Below are 22,429 nucleotides of genomic sequence, written 5' to 3'. Positions count from 1 at the left end.
CCTCTCTAAGCCTCAGTTCCACATCTGTAAAATCGAGCAACAATAACACCCACCCACCAGGTTATAGAGGACTAAGCACACCCATACATTGGTACCATTAATTCTAATAACTATGATTTATTGAGCACCTATTTACTCTATCAATGAAACAACATTGGCCCACACTGAAGAATCCACCCCATCATGCTCCAGTTATTCTGCTGGAAGCTGCCCCACTTCCTTCTATGGTCGTTGCAGAGATCCAGTGAGGTAGGTCTTATTATTCCTATTTTAAAGATGAGGAAACAGAGCTTATTAGGGCCAAGTGGCCTGCCCAGAGTGGATCTTGGTTTGTGGACCTGCTGCTGAAACAGCTTAGGGTCCATCTTTAGGATAAAGAGAACGAAATTCAGCACACAGCCCAGTAAAAGGCCAGTGCAGAAAGGCACACAGGAGTAGAAGCTTCATCAGCCCTGTGGCGCATTGGCGGCTGAGCCAGCGTCCCCCAAGGCTGGGCGATCCCAGAGCCTGGGCCGCAACCTCCTCCAAGTGCACGGAGACGAATGCTCCAAGCGCCGAGTGCCAGCAGAGGACGAAGTGCTGTCTTCCTGGGGCATGCAGCAAATATGTCACCCTGGGACCTTGCAGGGGAAGTAGGAGGGCAGAGGATGGAGGAGGACAGGCATGGGGCTGTGGAGGCATCAAGGGGAGGCAGGGGCGTGGGGCTGAGGGTGAGGTATGCGGGAGGAAGGCAGGAGAGGAGGCCACACAGGTGGATGAGGAGGGTCCGGGAGTGTGAGCCATGGAGGGCAGCAGCCACTGATGGTTACGCAGAGGGTGGGAGGTGGGCACTGGCCCCATAAAAGCCAGGTTCTAGAACATTCTGTCTGGCTCTTGAGTGAATGATGGAGCAAAACAGGCAGCCTAGAGACCATCTGGGAGGCTGTCAGGGGTTCATTTTAATTAATTTAAATTTAAATGGCCACATGGCAGCCATATTGGACAATACGGCACTGAGTCTTGATAGGGTTTAGGGTGGGGAGTTGTGACGTGATCAGGTTTGAGTGGCTAAATGATGGCTCTGTCTGCTGGAAAGAGAGCAGATTGAAAGGCAGGCTGTAGGTTTGCAGGGAAAATAGTTGCCCCACTACAGCAATAGTCCAGGGAAGAGATGATGGTGGCCCAGAGGGAGCAGGTGGCAATGGTGACACTCAGTTTGCTGGTCTCTGCAGCTGTCCTTCACCAAGATAGAGAAGCCAGGAGGGGGAGCTGGCTTTGGGAGTGAGGGCAGTGGTTGAAATAAGGAATTTGGGTTGAGACATTTTGAGTTTGAGGTGCCTCTGGGCCACCTCAGCAGAGAAGTCAAGAGGGTGTTCCTTAGATGGTTCTGGAACCTATTGCATCCATGCTAAAGATGTGGGTTTAGAAGTCATCAGCCAATGGTGGTGGCTTCACCACGGGGGTAGATGGGGTCAGGGGAGAAGACCCAGGCCTGAGCTGGGGAAGTACAACCTTAAAAGAAGGCAGACCAAATAAGAAATTCCCACCTGGCAATGCTAACCACACAACCAAGAATGTCTGAGCACCGTGAAGGGAGCCTCTCCTCAACCTGGGGGCGCTGTCCTAGACACCGTGTAGCAGTCGCTGTGGCCCCCATGCTCACTCTCACCCCTTCAGGGCCAGCTGGGCCCCTGCATTTCTTCGCCTGAGAGCTTTCTCCAGCCACCTGTGTCTGCTGCCTGGGCCAGAAGTGCCAGGGAACTCATGCCCCCTGGAAACAGCTCTTGTGTCTGTGTGCACCCCTCTTACTCTCATAAGAACCCCGAGAAATGAGTGCCATCCGACTCGCCCCTCATTTACAGAGGAGGACGCTGGAGCAAAGAGAGATGGAGCCCTTTCCCAAAGCCACACAGCTGGAAGGTGGCACAGCCAGGGTTCCAGCCAGGCCACCTGCCACCGAGCAGCATGTGGCCCCAACTTTCATGCCTCCTTAGAGTTGCCCCTCGATTGTGACACCAACGATGCGCACAGGAAAGTAAGGCTGTGTGTATTGAGCGACGTCGCTGTGGCCCCTGCCCCTGCCCTCTGTGCACATTCCATCCTCGCCGCCCCGCTCCAAGGGGCCCTTCATGCCACCTCCCGTGGCGGGCCGGGGCTGAGGCTGCTGCTGCCCTGGAGGAAGCTTCTCTCTTCTCACTCGAGACTCAGGGTTTAAAAATAAAGAAAAATAGAGCTGGGTTCAAAATTAGCACAAGACTCGCTACAAAGAACACAAGACACAGTTTCCTGTGTGTATTTTTCTTCAGTTTTTTTAAGACTTCCAGAAAAGTTTCCTCTGCAAAACTGAGACAAAAAGGGTAAAAATGCAAATGTGATGGCCCAACCTTGAACCATCGTCTGTACCCAGCCCAGGGCAGCCACAGAGAGACTGAGAAGAGAGGGATCCAAGACCTAAAGTCTCAGAAACTCCACACTGGAGCCGGCTGGGATTGTGTGGGGTCTCCAAGGCTGTGGGCTCCTTTCCGGCAGGGATGGCTGCTTTGACCCTGTGTCCCTAATCTGACACCATTCTTGGCTTTGTGGATGGGTGGATGGAAGATGGATGGAGGGTGGGTGGGTGGGTGAGTGGATAGGTGGATGATGGATGGATGGATGAAGGATGAGTGAATGGATGATGGATGGGTGGATGATGAATGGATGGATGGATGGATGATGAGTGAATGGATGATGGATGGATGGATGATGGATGGATGGACGGATGGAGGGATGGATGGTGAGTGGATGGATGGGTGGCTGATGGATGGATGGATGGATGGATGGATGGATGATGAGTGAAAGGATGATGGATGGATGGGTGAATGAATGAGTGAACGAACAAACCGCGGTTCTGAAACTCCATCACTCAATGGCTACCAGAACCAATCTGAGAGGAAATGCAGCCAAATGCTCATAATTTCAGATTCTGGACTCACACAGACCCAAAGCTAGAGGTGAGCCCTCACTCTGCTGTCAGCTGGCAGGGTGACCTGAGGAAAGGGCTCAGTCTGCCAAGCCCCATTCCCTCACCCACAGAACGGAACTGCTGGTCCCAGGAGTTCCTACCCCATAAGCTCAGAGAAGGCATGGAACCTGAGAGCACAGGGGCGCTCTGTGAGACTCACGACACGCAGAGCTCGCAGTTAGTGAAAAGAGAGTTCTCAGGTGGGGCAGGATTCCAAACAGCATTCTGGGAAAGAGGGGATGGCTTCTGTGGGACGCAGGAGGACAGACCCAGACAAGCCTGCAGGACAGCAGGGAGGCAGGAATCTGCTCAACAAAAACACAAACTTCACCCTCAGTCTCCCTGCCCCGGAACAGGCAGCTCTGTATAAAGCAGTAAGCTCTCCATCACTTCAAGTATTCAAGGCCATGAAGGGTCAACGGTGGTGAATGAAAGATGACCGACCACAAATTCTTTGACATCCATCCGAATAAGGGTTGGGGTCTAGGTCCTCTCCTTCAGTCCAGCAGGCGCTGTGCCTGCTCGGACCAGTGGAACAGGAAGAGAGGACCCTGTGTCCGTTTCCCAGCCTGAGCTGTCAGAGTTTGGCAACATCCCCTTCCTGTCTCTTGGAGCACTTGTTCCTGGTGTTCTAGAGCCGCCATGCAAGAAGTCCGTCCACGAGGAGAGGCCCCAAGGCTGCGTGGAGAGAGAGAGGGCCCAGCTGAGCCAGCCTTCCCCTGTCCCCATCAGTGAAGCAGGCAACCGAGCGAAGCCACCTTGGCCCTCAGGAGCAGCCCACAGGCCCGCTGAGTCCCACTGAGGGACCCCAGTCGATGCCACATGGAGCTGAAGAACCGGCCAGCTGAGCCCTGCCTGAGCTCCTGCCCCACAGAGCGATGGGTCAGAATAAAGGGCTGGTGGTTTGACACCACTGAGCTGGAGGCTGGGGGGTGGTTTGCAGGAGCGGAGAACTGGTACCCCAACCGTCAGAGACGCCATGGAGGCGAGTTCTGGCAAAGGAAAAGACGGACCACACGGTCCACGAGCCACCGTGAATGTGGGCTGTGGGCCTGCAAGACCGACGAGGATCCTGCCCTTCCGTGTCCCCTCTTGCTTTGCTTTGATAAAACCCAGAGTGGGGAGGCTGGACACAGACTGAAGATCGGAAATCCCGAGTGAGTCGACTCAAAAATGCTATTTCATCTCACTTGAAATGTGCTCACAAATGCCCCCCAAGGGAAGGAAAAGGGGAGAAAAAGACAAGATAATACAAACTCTAATGTTGAGACCTGTCCTTCTGTGGTGTCCAAGGCAGCTATGGCCAAGGCTTTCTCCTTCACTCACTTCATCCAAGACATATTTACTGTGCTGAGCGCCTGCTGTGTGCCAGGTGCTCTATACTACAGGGCTGGGGATGCAGCAGTGAACACAGACAGACATAGTCTCATGCCCCTTGGATTCAGTGCCCTGGAGAGGAGACATGCTAGTTGAAAAGAAAACCTAGCACCCAACTGTGTAAGCACTAACTGAGGTGGTGTGCTCTATGAGTGTGTTGGGGGCGGGGGAGGGCCAGCCCTAATCTGCAGGGTGGACAGGAGAGGTTTTCCTAAAGAAGTGGTCCTCAAGAGGGAATCTGAAGGAAGTAAGAGTTAACCAGTTCAGGAGGAGAGGGAGCAGATTCCAGCAGAGGAAATGGCCTGTGCAAAGGCCCTGGGGTAGATGGAAGGGGGTGGGAGATGCTGAGAAAGTCCAGTGTAACTGGAGCTTGACTGGAAAGGGGGAGCATAGAGAGAACAGGGCTTAAGTGGTTGACGAGGCCAGAGCACTCCGAGCTTTACAGACCACACGACGGGTTGGCTCTTTATCCCGAGAGCAACGGGAAGCCATAGAAGGGGTTTAAGTAATGGAGCAACATGATCCTTAGCTTCTGAAAAGATCGCTCAGGTCCACTTTCTAATGAACGCCTTGAACAGCTGCTACATGAGGGGCATCTTGTCTGCATCAGACCCCTGGAAGGCCAGCACTGAAGGGCCGTGGAGGCTGCCTCAGCCACTGCTGTCCTGGCAGGTTCCCAGGGCGAGGAGGCCAGGGCCCACTTCCTGTCTCTGTGAGCATGGGAAAGCCCCTTCGTGCATCTGGACCTGGTTTTCTTCCAGAACACGGGATAGAGAGGGGGTGGCGGGGAGAGAAACTGGGCAGTGCAGAAGCCGGAAAACACGACTCAGCCAGGCGATCAAGGTCAACACCAACAGAGAGGTCACGGTGATGCCACGCACCCTTGATGCGGTGGCACGAGAAGGGCGCTTCAGCTCTGTGGTCTTCCTCCCCAGACCCTTAACCCCAGTCTAACCACGACAGAAACATCAGACGAACCCAGACCCGGGGCCATTCTACAAGACGCTGACCAGCGCTCCTCACACTTCCGTGTCATCAAAAAGAAGGAAAATCTGAGACACTGTCACAGCCAGGAGGCGCCTAAGGAGGTACAGCAAATAATGCGGGATCCTGGATGGGGTCCTGGGGTGGAAAAAGGACACTGAGTAAAAAGGAAGGAAATCTAAGTAGGGACCTGAGTTGTTAATAGAGTATCAACATCACTTCGTTAACTGTAACAAACGTACCCCACTAACGGAAGATGTTACCAATCGGGGAAACGAGGTGTGGGGTCCACGGGGGCTCCCTGTACTGTCTCTGCAATTTTTTTGCAAACCTAAAACAGCTTTAAAAATAAAGTCTATTTTTCAAAAATTCAGTTGCCCAGGCCCCATCTGGAGAGACCAATTCTGGCCCGGATGGGGCACAGGCGTTGATCTGTTTTGAAGCTCCTTGGTGTGTGACCAGGGCTAGTGACCTCCGCTTTATCCCGGGACATCAGTGGTCCAGCCCTGGGAGAAAGTGCAGCCACTGTGGGCTGGGTCCCTGACGGGGCTGGGCCCACACAGACTCTGAGTAACTATTAGTCACGGTGCTGTGGCTGGGACCTCTGGCCCGTGGGGAAACGGAGCTAGATGCTCTGAGGTCCCTGTGAACCACGAGGTTCCATGGCTCTGGAAGGAAAAGGCCACCAGGTTTCGCAGACCTGGATGCTAGAGCAAGAAACGTGTCCTTGACCTAGTGACGTCTGGGCTCCAGTTGCCATGACAGCAGAGGGACAGGGCTGGCCTGGCTTGCTGCAGGCTCTGCTCCCCAAACAGAGCAGCATGACGGGCTAGCGCCACTCACGGGGCGGGGGCGGGGGGGCGGCGAGGGGCTCCCAAATTCAGACCGACAATACATTTAATACACACAGCATACGCCGTAACAGCAATGCATTCCACGGTGAGCACCAGAGGAGGATAAAGGTCAGTACAGGAGCCCTGGATTCTGACGGCTGGGCCACTGATTAGCAAGCTGTGTGACCTTGAGCAAGCTGCCTGACCTCTCAGTGCCTCGGTTTCCTCGTACGTAGAAGGGGCATGACAATAACAATGACCTCACAGGTTGGTGGTGCAACCGCAGAAGATGATACGGGAAATGCTCCAAAGACGGTAACTGTTGTCCATGAGCCGTGGACCCAGGCTTGGCACGTGGGTGTTTAGCAAACATCCATGGGATTGTTAAATAATTAACCAAATATCTCTAAAATAAAACAATAAGTGTTCTGCAGTGGAATGTGGTGTGACTAGCTATAAGACGTAGAAAGGAAGCCGAGGGTGGTAGGCAGAATAACGGTGTCCCGTTGCCACCCCAAGGCACCCACACCCTAACCCCAGAACTTGTGGACCTGTGTTAGGTTGTGTGGCCAAGGGCAGTCAAGGTGGCAGGTGGAATTAAGGTTGGTAATCAGCTGACCTTAAAATCGGGAGAATACCTGGGATCATCCAAGTGGGCCCACTGTCATCATGAGGGTCCCTAAAAGTGGAAGAGGGAGGCAGAAGGATGGAGTATGGGGCAAGAGAAGTACTCAACCGGCCATTTGCCAGCTTTGAAGACGGAGGAAGGGGCCACGAGCCAAGGAATGCAGGTGCCTCCGGAAGCTGGATCAAGCAAGGAAACGTATTCTCCCCCTGGAGACCCTGGAAGGAACCAGCCCTGTGACACCTTGATTTTAGCCCCATGAGACTTGATATTGGACCTCTGCGCTCCAGAACTGTAGGAGAACGCATTTGCATTGTTTTAAGCCACTGGGTTTGTAGTCATTGGTCTCAGCAGCCACGGGAAACTCATCCAGGCAGGGTGTGAGCGGTACAGGCAGCGCTGGGAGACTTTTGTTCAACCGCGACAGGGACGGAAGACGAGCAAAGGGGCTGGAGACAATTTTTGGACAAACGGAGGGACCATTCATCACTCGATGTTCTTTTGACAAATGTATCCGCTGTTATTTTGGGGCTTTTCATCTTCCAGGTAATTGGCCACCAAGTCCAGCGTTCAAAAGCAGGGCACCAAGAGGAAAACACCAAACCCCTGGTCAGAGTCTCTTTCCAACCCCTCCACTCTCAGATGCTGGACAGGCCACCAGAACCACTAAGGATCTCCTGGAGGTAAGTCACGGCTCACTTTCACTCATCCAGTCAATATGGACGGGACACCCGCTGGCTTTGTTGAGGAGGATGTCCGTCTCTGATGTGGGCCACCCAGGCTTCAGAGCCCTAAGGCTGCTTAGGGAATGTCCCACCCTGGAGAAGGGAGTAGAAAATGCTAGATACTTTCCAGCATCCCTTGCAGCTAGGGTGCAGCCATGTGACCTGGGCTCACCAATCCATTGTCCCCACACCCAGGGACCCAATAAAAGGACACAAGCAGTGATGGGGACAGACCGGCTTCCCGGCCTCAGGTCCCTTCTTCCACCCACCCGGCGTTCTTTACAAGCTCCTTTTTGGCTTAACTCAACCCCAGTTGGTGCCTACGGTTTACAACTGACACTTCTGCCTGATTCCCACATGCAAGGATGGCACTGAGTCTCTCCCAAGGACACAAACAGTGGCCCTGCCCCCAGCAAGGATGGGGCCAGGACACTTCAGGGCTGCAACACCATCCTCAAAGAAGCATTCAGGCCACCACGGCCAACCTGTGCTGGCCGTCCTCTCCCAAGAAGGATTGGGGAAGGCGTGACGTTGTTATCACTAATTGCAATTAATCAGCATCGAAAGCACACAGACCATGGAGGAAGGATTCGGAAGACACCTGAGACCCATCCACAAAGGTGTGGCTCCCCAGGGCATGAGGACGTGTGTCGATGGCAGAGATGACACTACTGGGAAAGTGGAATCACACGCCCTCGTGTTTTCTGGCCTGGTGACACTTCCCAAAGCACCTCACCCTGCATGTGACCCTTGACTTACACTTTGTGCGGTGGGCGGCCCAGGAGAGCCCCATGTTACAGCTGAGCCAGAGGGAGCCCAGAGAGGCCATTTCTGGAAGCACAGGGCTGGGCCAGGAACAGGAGGCTTCAGGGCCCTCATGCTCTTCCAGCTGGAGAGGGAGGGAGGCCGGGAGACGAGGAAGGGGAAACAGCTGTATCTCCTAGAAGACTTTGGGCAGCAAGAAGCAGAAAACTTGGGATTCAAAGGAATGTCTGCCCTCGAAAACAAGGAATCCTAAAGCGAGGCGGCCCGGGGCAGGCACCTCTCTGCCACCCCCTCCTCCAGGTGTCAGTGTGCCCCACAGGCTGGCAGCAAGATGGCGGCAGCACCGCCATCACCTCCTAGACACAGACACGTGCCGAGGAAGGAGGGACCTGCTCTCTCTTAGGGGTGAGGAGACCCTCCCCAGAGGCCCCAGCAGGTCTGTTCCTCCCAGCGCATCAGCCATTATTCGGTCACAAGCCCCTTCCTGACCCCGTCCCTGTCGAGGGCAGTGGGTGAGCATCCTTGTCTTAGGGAGTGGTCAGGAATTATAGCTGGGTCTGCGCGTGGGGACCCCTCGCCCTGAATCGCATAGGGAAGAGGCAGACGCTCTGTGTACGAGGCAGAGGGGAGGAGAGGATAGGTTCTCAACAAATGGGCGTTCCTTTCCCAATCTGGAAGACGCCCTATTGTCAGCGTGAGACGCATTTCTTCCCCCACACCCCGCACCCGCACAGAGCCTTTGTGATCCTTGCACACCTAGCGCGCCAAAGCCTTGCTGTCTGTTTCCTCCAGACTCGGAAAAGCTAGCTCCAGCCTGGCCCTCTGGCTCACGGAGTTTGGGCTTCAGCGAAATGCATCCTGGTCCCCACCCAGCAACTGTTACAGCCCTAGGAGACCCTCGAGGTACTTAGCTCTCACCTGATAAACGGTTCGAGTGAGAACACAGGATCCACATTAGCGGAAGAGCATGGGGGGAATCTGGAACATTCCAATTGCTCCAGAATTCATTGCTCATCCACTCATGTATTCATTCATTTGGTTATTCATTCAACAAATGTCCCTTGAGGACCTACTGTGTGCCAGGGAGTAAACTAGATGCCTAGTTGGCCACTATTCGCCTGAGTCTCTGAGACAGGCCCAGGCTCTTTTTTTAGCACGTTTGGCATTTTTGAAACACATTTATCTGAAATGAAACAGAAATCATGAGCCTCATTTAGAAAATAATTCCTTTCCTCCCACACAACCTAAAACAATGTGTCTGGTGATGTGTTCAAATTTTCCAACTACAAATAACGTTTCGGTCAAGCCCAAGAACCCGATGGAAGCTCAGGAAAATTTCTTGAGCAAACGCTGCACTCACAGTGGTTTTGAGTGGAAATACCTTCTCGACTGACAGCGTCACGGCTGAATCTCACACCAGAGAAAGGAAGCACCGAGTCTAACCTCAAAACAAGGAAGATGAGAATAGTCACCAAAAAAAAAAAAAAAGCAGAAAGCAAGGCTCCAGAACAGAGACCCCCGGCGCAGCCTGGCCTGGGAGCCTAGCGGGGGTTTTTCCAAGGAGCGAGAGAGACTGCCAGGCCGAGCCCAGGGCGGATGAGAGCGTGGAGCACGGAGAGCCTGAGATGGGGGGCAGTGGGAGAGGAGGGAAATGCCGGTGAAGACGAGGCTGGCAGAAGCGAGTCAGGAGGAAGTGGCTTTGTGAGCCGTCCGACCTCACAGCAGGCCGAGAAGCAGAAACTTAACCACGCAGGGCGCAGAGCTATTTTCATCCCTGGGGCCTTCTCCCCATGGCCCCGAAGGGCTCTGGCCAGTGAAGCTCCCGTTCGACACTCTCAGGGCCCCGGATTCACTGAAAAGGACCAAAGGGAAGCCAGAGCTGAGAAGGAGAGGCAGAAGATGGCACGTGGTGGTGCAACCCCACAGTGGAAACTTGGCCATGTGACCCACTCTCTGGGCCTCAGTTTCCCTGTCTTCTCACTGAGGTTCCAAACCAGTGTCCGCTTGCTGATGTAATGAATGACCACAAACTTAGTGGCTTAAGACAACACGCTTTTATTTTCTGAAAGTCTGGCGGTCGGGAGTCTGATACGGATCTGTGTGTTCTGGCTTCAAGAGGCCACCGCATTCCTTGGCTGGTGGCTCCTCCGTCTTCATGTCCAGCAGAGCAGTGTCTTCCAGTCTTCTCTGACTCTGACTCTCCCGCAGCCCACTTACAAGGAGCCTTGGGATGATATCGCGCCCCCGGGATCATCTCCCATCTCAGGGTCCCGATCTCAGTCCCACCTGCAAAGTCCTTTTTGCCGTGAAGGTTACATACTCACAGGTTCCTTCCGGGCGCTAGGATAGGGACATCTTGGGGGGCATTGTCCTGTCTACCACAAGTTCCTTCCTTCTTGAGGTTTCTGAGAGTCTGGATAAGAGAGATGAGACCCCTACAAAACTCGCTGTCAGTTACCGCTTGTCTCAGTCGCAAGGTCTCCCTCCTCTCCAGCCCCCGTTCCCAGAGTGTCCCATCTAAGCTACCAGAGGCCCCACAAGTTAGGTCCCGTCCTCATTTCCTGTACACAGAGGAGGGAAGGGAGGCCTGGGGTCGGGGGTGGTAACTGACCTGTCCACGTCCACCCAGAAATAAACAGCGAAGCTGGAAAATGGACCCCACGCCTTGCCAGAGCGAGGTGCTTGACCACGTCTGCACACCGCCGCCCTGGTATCAGATGCAGGAACGCACTTCCCTAGCCAATGACGATGGATCAAAGGTTTAAGAAGCAAACTTCTCAATGCCAGGCACTCTCTCTCATTGCTGGAGGGAATGCGAGGTGGTACGGCCTCGGGTGGGCACAAAGGGTGAAGTGGTGCACCTACAACACGACTGACAAACAACAATGTACAACTGAAATTTCACAAGGTTGTACGATACCATAAACTCAGTAAAAATTAAAAAAAAAGAAAAGTGGTATGGCCTGTTTGGAAGACGGCTGGGCAGTTTTCTCACAAAGCTGAACACAGGCTGACTGGACCGTCCAGCAACTGTGCTCCTGGAGAGCCACCCAAAGGAGTTGAGAAGGGATGTCTGCCCAAATGCCCACACACGGATGTCATAGCAGCTTTGTTCATAATGGCCGAGCGGGACAAGAGCCACAGCAGCCCAAGTGGCACAGAGGTTACTGAGAGGCCACCAGGGAGCATCGCGATGCCTCCTGAGCTGTGGAATTAGGACAGAGTGGAGGCCGTGCCTGTCATGGTGGTGACCCAGCCACCTCTCACCGCCCTCCCAGCTCACCAGCCTCCACCCTCGCCTGTCCTCCACCCCTACTGTGTGGACTTTGACCTCAGTTCTTTGTCCTCGGCTGTGCCCTCTCGCCCTGGCCATCCTGACCCGCTGTGCTCATCACGACCAGGGGCTAAGGCTCCCGCCCCTCCGTCAGTCTCCCTGTGGTCCCGAGAGTGGGTAAGGAGCCCTCCTGGCAACGGGCATCTCTCCACCGCAGCACCAGCCCTTTCCATTGTCATGGTTTCCTGTTCCTACACACGAGCTGCGTCCCGGCACCGAGCCTGGGCTCCCGAGCCATCTGTGGGTGGCCTGGACCGCTCCTGGTTCCTTACATGCATCCCCAGCCCGTCTCTCCCTTCTCTGATCCTGCAGCCCCGCTCCGCCCAGGTGTCCCCTGAACGCACACCTGCCCTGCCACCCCGGGCCCCTTCGTGGGGACAGGGAGCATTCACCGAGAACCAAGCAGAAGACAGATGCACACCCTTCTCCGAGAACCTCGTGTGGGCCCCATCACATCGTCTGCACGGCAGCCCTTGGAGGAGAGATCATTATGACCAAATCTGTTTTGCAAGGGAGGAAACTGAGGCTCAGAAAGGCCAGGTGATTCGCTCACTCAGCCAGAAAACGTCGGGGACCCCATTCACACACACCAGCTCGGTGCCCTCCCACATCCGAAGCCTCTACGCTGACAGCACCCCACAGTTTGGGGATAAATCTAACGCACGACACATGGCTTTCGAGGCCATTCCCCACCGCGGCTGGGATCCGGAGCTCAGCATCACAGCCCCGACACGCAGGCACTGCAGCCCTCAGCCCCGCCCGCCACGGCCTGGGCACCCCCGTTTCTGCTCATGCTTTCCTGGTTCCCCTCCTTCTTCACCTGATGGGCTCCTCCTTTTTGCTCACCCTCAAGGCTCATTTTAAGTATCACGTGTTTCTGTGAGACATTCCCCGTGCCCCGCCCCGCGACAACGGGCTATCCTCTGGGAGCACAGACCCAGTTTATGGAGATGGCGGCCAGACTGGGGGGGCAGGAGCTGGCGCTTGAAGCTGACCAGATGCCTCCGTCCAGGGTGGGCAGCAACGGGCAGACGTGGGGGGAGCCCGGGGCCAGTGTCAGAAGGTGCCAGGAACCTCGAAGCTCCAGGAAGAAATGCCAAAGTGAGCAATTACAAGTTTGCCTGGCAGAATTCCCTCTGGAATTCAAAATGCTTGATGTCTCCCCGGGCCCCAACCGCTCAGAGTCGACACCAGTTCTGCAGAAGGGGCGTGGGCTCCCGTCCAGAAACCATGAGCACTCCCACAAGGCCAGAAGGAGAAGACAGACAGCCCGATGAAAACGTGAGCGAGAGCTTACACTAATGACTTCACCGAGAAGTTGTCCGATAAATGCACCACCAGGAGCCCAGTTCCGTCCGCCATGGGAGGAATGCCAAGGAAAACCAAAGTGAGACATCAGGACGCCCACGAGAATGGCTGCAACAGACACGGCTGAAAACACCAAGTGTTGGTGAGGACAGGCAGCATCGGGCACGGGAGTGTGGGAGGCAGGATGACAGTGCACAGCCAAGCTGAACAGGTGTGCACCTGCAACCCAGAGACGGGACAGGTGTGCGCGTGCACCAGAACATTCCCACGGGACCATCAGTGCGGCCGAAGACGAAACTAACTAGCACCCCATCCATGGAGGAAGGGGAACGATAGGGAACAATGCAGTCACACCCGGGATGCAACACAGCGAGGCCAGCCGCACACGACAGCAGGGTGACCCTCTGCATGCCAGTGAGTGAGGTCAGACACAGAGGAACACTCACTGTCGAATTCTATCAGTGTAACATTCGGGAAAAACAGGCATGTGTTCAGCGGCTCCTGGGCAGTAAATGTAAGAAATGCAGGGACATAGCGACCCTAAAAGTCAAGATAGCGCTGTCCTTCCAACCGACAGCTTCCCCATGGTGGGGGAGGGACAGCACTGACCTGGTGCGGTCACGGTCAGGAGCCAGCCAGCCCAAAGAGGCAAGTGGGCATTTACCCTGGGCTTAGTCAGCAGCAGCCAAGGCCCTTCCACAAAACGTCACCTCACAGTGACTTTGACCTGTCTGCCAGACGAGGAAACTGAGGGTCAGAGAGGCCCTGCTATCACGAAGTGGCAGGGGTGGGGCAGAGGGGCAGGGTCCGAGGGGCGCCTGCTGGGGACCCCAGGTGCCTACAGATTTTCAAGCCTGGGAGGAAGGGAAGTGATCTCAGCTAACATCACACTCGGGAATCGAAAGGTGCGCTTTCAGGAATTACCTTGAGTTTCAGAACCGCCCAAGTCCAGCACCTTCGCCTGAGACTTCCCAAAAGCAGGCTCGTCTTGAGTAAAACTGTCTCAGCTGAAAGCCTTGCAGCTTTGGCCTGGCCAGGCAGCTGTTTGGACTCTGTTGTTTACCTCATGGCTGCACAAGAACAACCCACGCACAAAGGCCCTGGTTTGCATCCCGGGACCTTCAGACAGGCCCCCATCTCCCACCCACACGAGGGCCCGTCTCCAGGCCCTGGCCTGAGAAGCTTCCCCACTGGCTGCCTCTATCCTCCTCCTCCGTTGAGTGGCTGTCACTCCCCTCATGGCGCCCTCCATCCCTCTCCTGTGAGCCCCCAGTGCCCGTGTCCCACACGCGGACCACCTAGTGCCTGAGATGTAGGAAGCGTGTTTCGCCCAGTTCCTGCTAGGCGGCAAGCATTCGCTCGTTCATCGAGAACTGTTATATGTGTTGGAGATTTAATAGTGAGCAAGACAGACGCTGTCCCCCCCACCCCACCCCGCAACCCCCCACAGATTAATGTCCACTGCGGGGCTTCTGCACCTCGGCACTGCTGACATTTGGGGACGGATAACTCTAGTTGGGAGCGGGGCACTGTCCTGCACACGGTAGGGTGTTGAGCAGCACCCCTGGCCTCCACCTGCTTCCCCAGTCATGACAACCAAAAATGTCTCTAGACATTGCCAAGTGTCCCCTGAGGGGCAGACCCACCCCCGGTTGAGAACCCCTGGTTAGTAAAGAGAATGAAGAGGCTAATTAAATGATGACGAGAGAAATTCGTCATTCTGTCTGCTAGCTCCTTATCAGGCCCTGTTCCTCCAGCCCTTGGAGGAGCAAATGGCTGTGAGGTGCCCCTGGGAACACCCCCCACTCACACAGAAAAGGGGGCAGCCTTGGGGTCCTAGTCGTGGTCTCCTGTCCTGCTCCCTGTTGGCCATATGCAGAGAGGTCTGGAGGAGCGGGGAGTGTCGCTGAGAGATGCAGGCTTTAGGGACCCTCTCCCCAAGAACTTGCAAATTCATGAAATGGGACTCCTCTGCCGAGGTTAGACTCTGAAATCAGCACCTGACACGGTAGGGGAGAGATGTGCAAGGAAACTTCTAGAGCCAGGACATGCCCCCGGCCAGCAAGACGTGAAGGTGCATTTCAATTATCGGGGGCTGGATGCAGAGGAAAAAGAGGAAACTGAATCAAAGGCTGGCTCTGCCACGCCGGACACTGCCAGAGGCATCCTGGCTGAGTGGGCCCAGCCGTTCTGAGACCAGTCACGGCAACTTGAGCAAAAAGGTGCCAGGGGGCACTGGTCACGCCTTACTCTGGAGCTAGACTCCCTGGGTTTAGATGTCAACCCCATCCCTGACTGTGTAACTAACCTCGTCCAAGTTATCTGGCCTCCCAGGGCCTCAGTTTCCTCCTCCGCAAAATGGAGAAAACGAGGATCCCCACCTCACAGGGTGTTCCGACCATTCAACGAGCACCGGCCAGGGGCCCGTGGGGAGGAGACTTGCAAAGGGACTAATCTCTTCAGTGTGGCCCGGGTCTATGGCAGAGCTTGCCAAACTGCTCTGAAAAGCTGGGAAAGACCAGACAGTAAATATTTTAGGCTTTGCGCCCTCTGTTACAACTATTCAACTCTGTTACTGTAGCACCGAAGCAGCCACAGACAATATGTAAACAAATGAGTGTGGCTGTGTTTCAATAAAACTTTATTTGCAACAACAAGCAGTGGGCCAGATTCACCAGATTTGCTGGCCCCTGGCCTAAGGGAACCAGAAGTGATAGTGCAGGAGCCAGGACTGGCAACAGCAGAGCTGTCCCCACCCAGAGGTGGTGGTGCCTAAAGTGACAAGGGGAGGGAGAGGTTCCTGGAGCCAGGAAGAGTCCACTGCCTCTGCAGGGACACAGCCAACTCAGGGACACCCCCTGGGGGGTGGGGGGCCAGGGGTGAGCACCCTGCCCTCTCTCTCCTCCCCGCCTCTGATCTCCTACTGGGGTTCTCATTGGCTGAGCTCAGCTAGAAGCCCGAGGGTGGGGGAGCCTGTTAGTGGTCCATGGAGGTCAGCTTCCAGGGAGCGAGCAGGGTGGATACTGGGGACAACAGAATACATCCAGTAAACAAGCTGAGAACAGTGTCTGCTCAGGAAGATGCTCAGACGGTCTTAAACTACCTCTGCGGAGCGGCACTGTTGATAATCTCTGAGCTCCCTCTGTTCGGTTCTGCACCCACTAAGCAGCCTCCCAAATGGCTGCTCACGTCTCCTGCCCACAGGGAGAGGCTGACCCGGGTGCTGCGTCGGGCTCTCCCATCAGCCCTATTGTTAGAACGATGTCATTAGAATCATGCCAACAGCGGACGTTTCTCCAGCACTTACTGTCCCGGGCCGGGCACTGGTCCAGCACTTCATGTGGACAACCTCATTGAATCCTCTCAACAGCCCACGAGATCAGGGCAATCGATCCTCACAGCATCCATGTGAAGCAGGAATGATGGGTAATCTATAGGCAAGGGTACTGAAATGCAGAGGAGGGAAGTCATCTCCCCACGGTCTCACAGCTAATCAGCAACCGAGTCAAGGTCTGAAGCCAGATCTAGCTGACTTCTCAGCCCATACATATGCCCTCTGCATTGGCCTGTACCGGACCTGGCTAAGAATTCAGGCATTTCCCAGCCTGCGTCCCCCTTTCTCCTTCTCCTCTCCGAACGTCGCCCTCCCCTCCCCTCTAGGCCTGCCTCTGGACCCTTGAGGCTGCCGCCCAGCAGTCCAGCCCCCTGAGGTGCTTGCCTCTGCCCTGTGGCACTGTCTGACCCAGTGATGCAACAGGCCCAGCCGGCCTTGCAGTTGAAACATTCTGAAATGTACAGTAGGCCATCTGCTTCCTGCAACATCGCCTTCTGCCTCTGTCGGGACCCGGAGCAAATGTGCAAGGACACCGAAGCAACAGTCACTTTATTTCTGGGCTCGGGATTTCTAACTGGCCTGGATTGCTCAATGCTTGTGTCAGACAGAGGGAGCGGGGAGAGGTCAGAAGAAAGGCTTCTGCAGACGCTGCAGGAGGGGAAATGCCGAGTGCAGAGATAACATCTGGTCTGCTCAATGCACTGTGATTTTTCCCCCTAAAAGCTCTTCAAGGAAACAGCCAGACTCCCTCCCTCTGTATTTCTCCGAGAGACTTTTATTTTCAAGACCGCTTGTTCTTTCTACCTCCCTCTGGTCCTATAATCTGGTGAAAAGGTGCAGGAGAGGACGATTCCTACATACCAGGGACTGGACATACGAGCGTAACCTCAGAAACGCCCCTCTCGATAAAACAGCTCCATGACTGAACGTAATTTCCAGTTAGCTCAACTCCCCTAATTTCGCATCTTGAGAACCGTCAGGTGGAGCCACACGGCTGACCCATCACAGCGTCTGCAAGGCGCCTTTCCCCCTTCTGCACACCACCGTCTCACACGGCCCATCCTTTCTCTCCCTTCCCGGCCCCCTTCCCCTTCTGTGCCCTATAGGTCAGCACGGTCTCCCTCCAGCAAGAAACCATCCATCTGGGAAGGGAGGAGAGGGCAAAAGCAGAGCTGAGAACTGGCGTTTTCTCTTTGGAAGGCTAGAAGGAGGGGAGATGTCTGTGAACGCTCCCACAACCATTTCTGCCTCAAGACTTCCCATCTGGCCTCGCAGAAACCCCGGATCGCTCCCTCGTTGTTCCACATCAGACAGGGAGGAGGGGGCGGGAAGGGCATTAACATGCCTTCAGCATGTGCCCGGCAGCTTTGACCATGCTGTTCCCTGAGCCCTTTCTTCCTCTGCTGGGACCCCCCCATTGTCATCTTCATGTTCTGTGGTGGCCTTTTCTACTAACCACTGCTGTCACTGCCAGGGCCCCGACCTAGCCACATTCGTGCATCAGTGATGCACTCAACAAACATTAACTGAGCGCCACTGTATGCCACACACCGGTTCAGGTCCTAGAAGCAGAGTGGTGGCTGGGCAAACTGTCCTCGCCTTCGCAAAGAGCAGACAGGAGACAAGAAATGACATTGTGATGATTGAATAATTGCATTATAATTATTTAATTACTTATATAATATTGTTACTTAATAATTATATAATTAATTGAATAATGAACATAATTATTTATAAAATTAAATAATTATAATGAAAGATAATCAAATAATTGTGTAATTATATAAGTATATAATTTATCACATTAAGTACTTAATTAACAATTATTCAATAATTGCACATAATTGTTTAATTACTAAAAGTTAATATAATTATAATTGTTTATTTATAAGACATCAATAATTGATAAAGTAAGTTAATCGCATAGATGACAAATACAAATACACTTTTTTCAGGACTCTCTGTGTCAGGTGCTGTTTCAAGCTCTTGAGACTTTATTAAGTCACTTAATCCTCACAATGGTAAGATTATTACCCCCATTTGACAGGTGAGGAAACTGAGGAACAGCAAGTTTAAGTGATTTTCCTGAGGGCACACAGCTAAGAAGCACTGAGCTGGGACCCAACCCCGGGCCGTCTGGGCCTGGAGGCTGTACTCTGGTGCTGTACGTTCTCCCCCTCGATAGTCGTGACAGCGCTTCATGGAGCAGACGCTGCCTGTGTCCCCACGCCCCCTCGCCCTTCCTGCCCCAGTGTACGCCGCCGCCTTCTGGCTGCCAGCACCTGCGTCAGTGGCGGAGGCTTCTCCGGGCTTCCAGAGCCCACGCCTCCTTCATGCCAGACAAGCCAGGAGTAGCAAGTGGTTAATGCCCCCTGGGAGCAGCTCTCGACCAACAACTGATGGAGGTAGGTGTACAAACATCAACTTTCTCACCCCGGGGGCTCGCTCTGCAGGGCTCGTGTGCCCCGCCCTTTCCCGGGGTGCCAGCAGGAACACGCTCCAGCAGCCACAGGGCCACCAGCTTGATAACGCACCTCCATCGGCGAGGCCCCTTCCCCTCCCAGCCTCTCCTGCCTCCCACATGGACCACTTACACTTGGATCCTTGCGTCTGGCTCTGCTTCTGGGGGAATCCAAACCAGGCCCCTGCCCAGCTTCTGCATCATGACAGCTCCCACTCTGGGCTGCTGATTACCTACCAAGCGCTGCTCTATGTTGCTTAGCTCTATGTTGCTCACTTAATCCTCACAAGCAGCCCACAAATAGGGAAACTGAGGCACAGGAAGTTTTACTAACCTGCCTTCTTTCACTTAGCTACAGGTGGTAGACCTGGAAGTTCAACCCGGGCATTCCTGGCCCCGCAAAAACCATAACCAATGGCATGATCGTTTTTATGCCTCTTGCCCTCACAAAGAAATTGTGGCAGAGCCCCAGAGTGGGGGAGGAGAGCAAGGAAAGGGGCACCATCTTCCCCTGAGGGATAAGGAGCAGCAGGATGGAAGGAACCAGGAAAACTCCACACAAGGCTCTCGCCACAGCAGCCCAAATTAGCCCTAACTGGGAAGCCCCCATCCGCCCCCATCTCGCCCCGGTGGGGAGGGGGTCTTTTCACACAGCAACACATGAGAGTCAGGCCCGGATGGGTGGTCAATATTCACCAGAGAAGGACTATGTTCTGAAGGAGGTCGGTGTCCACTGTCGTGCTCTCAAGATGGAGTGAGGAACGGAGCTACCTGCTTGAGACTCAAGGAATCAGAGCAGAAAGGAGCTGGGACTTCCGGGGCGGGGGCAGAAGATTTAAAAAAACATGGTAGGTGGGATGAGGGGCAAAAGAAGATGCTTCTGTTCCCCGGTGGTTATAAGGCCTGGCTGTGAGATCCTTGAGACTCCTTCCATCAAGAGGCGGGGTGTCTGCCCACTCCGCTGAGTCTGGGCAGCCTTATGACTGCTTTGACCAATAGAAAATGGCAGAAGTGATGCTAAATGGCGTTTGAAGCTGGGTCATAGACAGTGGTTTATTTGTCCACTGGACGGCCCTCAGGCCACCATATTGTGAGGAAGCCCACACTACATGGAGAGACCACATGTTGACATCCCAGTCAGCAGTCCCAGCTCTGCCCAGCCTTCCAGTCATCTCCGCCCGGGCACCAGACATGGGGATGAAAAAGCCTCCAGACCATTCCACCCCCAGCACTCAAGTCACCCTCAGCTGTTCGAGTCTTCCCATCTCAGACCCCAGACTTGTGGAACAGAGAAAAGCCAACGCCATTGCACCCTGTCTGAATTCTGACCCACGAGTTCCACAAGCAAAGTAAAATGTTTTTGACACCACTGAGTCTGAGGGTAGTCTGTTCCACAGAAAGAGATGCATGAAGCCATCCCCATCCTTGACAGACTCCACCCGGACCAAAAGGCAGCCCAACCGGAACAGGAAAGAGATATGCACACTTTCCTCTCGATGCCCAAGATGCTTCACATTGGACTAGGGACGGCTCATCCACAGACACACTGCAAGGCATAATATCAGGGTACATCAGTTTGGAAAATGCAGGATTAGTGAGTTTCTTACCATGAGAGGGACCTGTTAACATGCCAATGCACGGCGCGCATGTCCAAGAGGAGGACAGAGACCACGAGCGGGTAGGGACATCGGCTGTTCCCCTCCTACTTTTAGCAAAAGCAGCCAGACTGCCCACTGAGAAACTCCCTCCTCACTCTCGGCCCACGGAGCTGTTAAAATCACAGTCACTAGTTATAGAACGTTTTTAGAAAGAGTTTCTAAATATTTCTGCGTAGTTGAGTTGCAGAACCTTCTATTATGGAGAGTCTGAATCTGCGCACCAATAATTTCTTCCTGGTCCCCACAGTCGCTGCTTTCTGGAGAGACACTGTCCCTGTAGCACACAGGGATGCCTGCCCGGCCAGTCCCTTCAGGATTCTCCCAGGGTTCCCAGGGCCCAGCAGGTGCTGTGGATGCTTACCCCGGGGGCTGTCGTCTTAATCCATCGGGACGTTACAGAGGAAAGCAAAAATTTTGCATCCCAGACGGATTTTACAAAAGCTAGTGCAGTAAATGACATCAGGAAGTGATCATGGAAATAGCTTAATTTCTTAAAATGTTTTTAAAATACGAAGAGTGAAGGCTGCTCGTTTTCCAGAACGTGACGTCTGCCCCTTCCCACAGCTGCCCTTCAGGTCCCAGAAGCTAGTTGTCCAGAGGAGGGTCAACATCTCAAAAGTGAGTTCAGATCCGGGGCCCCGACCACCTTGTCTAGACCCCCCCCCCATTATTGCCGGCGCCTCTCGTCCCTCGGTTCCCTGTCTGCACGGGAAACACTCCTCCCCGCACCCCTCCCTCCGGGGCTGCCGTGAGAAGTGGAGTGGGCAAGATCTGTCAATGGTCTGCACAAGGGTGCTGAACTCTGGGGAGACGCAGGCTTCATCAAGTTTCCTCGTCTGGCCCTGAATCCACAGGACTGAAGAGGGCTTGCTTATAAACAAAATCCCAGCTGCGGCGTGCGGGAACTGACGTTACTCACGGCACTGACTTCCAAGAGGCCGGCGCTCCGCCCGGACCCCGTCACAGCGCCTCTCCCACTGCGCCGTCCTCCCGCGGCACGAAGGGCCCCTGTCAGCCAGGCACGAGCCTGTGCCGCAGTCTCCTCCGCCGTAAGCTGAGAACCAGAACAGCCGCAGTCCCACTGGGCTCGTCTGAGGCCGGAGAGAGAAGGCACCTGCCTGCAGACTGTGTGTCGGGTACCACGTCTCGGCCCGGGCTGGCCAGAGTCTGTGCCTCCCCGCAAGTGATGGGCTGACCCTGGGCTGTTCTGGGGGTGCGTCCCATGAAGCAATCTCCGTGACTGGAGACTGGGTGTCGCTCATGACTTCAAAAGACGGAGTACACGCCAGCTTTTAGAAAAGAGCACTTTATTTCAATAAAGAATAAAAGAGATCAACATATTTCTTAAATGGATACAAAAATAAATATTCATTCAGCATATTAAAGATGTGCGCTTTAACATTCATTCGAGCCAGAGACAAAAGCCTACTGTTATCTGACAGAATTTCAGAAAACAGGTCTGTTATTCTTAAAAACGTAATGCTGGTCTCGTTAGCCAAAGAGGAAAAGCCACTTTCTCTTACTGGAGTTTTCCTTGCATTCTCACGCGACTTCAAACACATCCCAAGGACCCATGGGGACCGAGTCCGGCTCCCACATCTACGGCACCCTGTTAGCAGCAGCAATGGGAAAAGTGAACGGGTCTTCTCAGGCTTTTCAATTCTACCTCAGAGACTCGTGGTCACAAGGCCACCAGGTTGGCAGAGCCGGGGCCATCTCGTCCCCCAGATGCCAACTTCTCCCACCTCTCAGAATGAGGGGTGACAGGTGAGCCCCCTTCCTGCCCTTTCACTGTGAGACTGAGCCGGGGGGCGGGGGCGTAGCCCAAGCTGGGTTATGAAAGAGAAAGAAGAGAGTCTAGATTTTTCTCCCCACCGCCCCCTCCCCAAACCTGCCCAGCGCCTCCCCCGACCGTGGAGCCGACTCAGCCAAACCAACAAACAGCACTGGCCAGAGGTGGCCGCCGGCAGGCGCTCAGCGCACACAGTCCAGTCCCTGTGCGTCACGCGGGACACAGAAGAACGAGAGGCAGCCCAACCTAGCAA

The sequence above is a fragment of the Equus asinus genome, chromosome 28 (genome assembly GCF_041296235.1).
Source record: "Equus asinus isolate D_3611 breed Donkey chromosome 28, EquAss-T2T_v2, whole genome shotgun sequence".
NCBI lineage: Eukaryota > Metazoa > Chordata > Mammalia > Perissodactyla > Equidae > Equus > Equus asinus.
The sequence above is the reverse complement of the archived record's forward strand: the minus strand, read 5'-3'. Positions refer to the sequence as shown.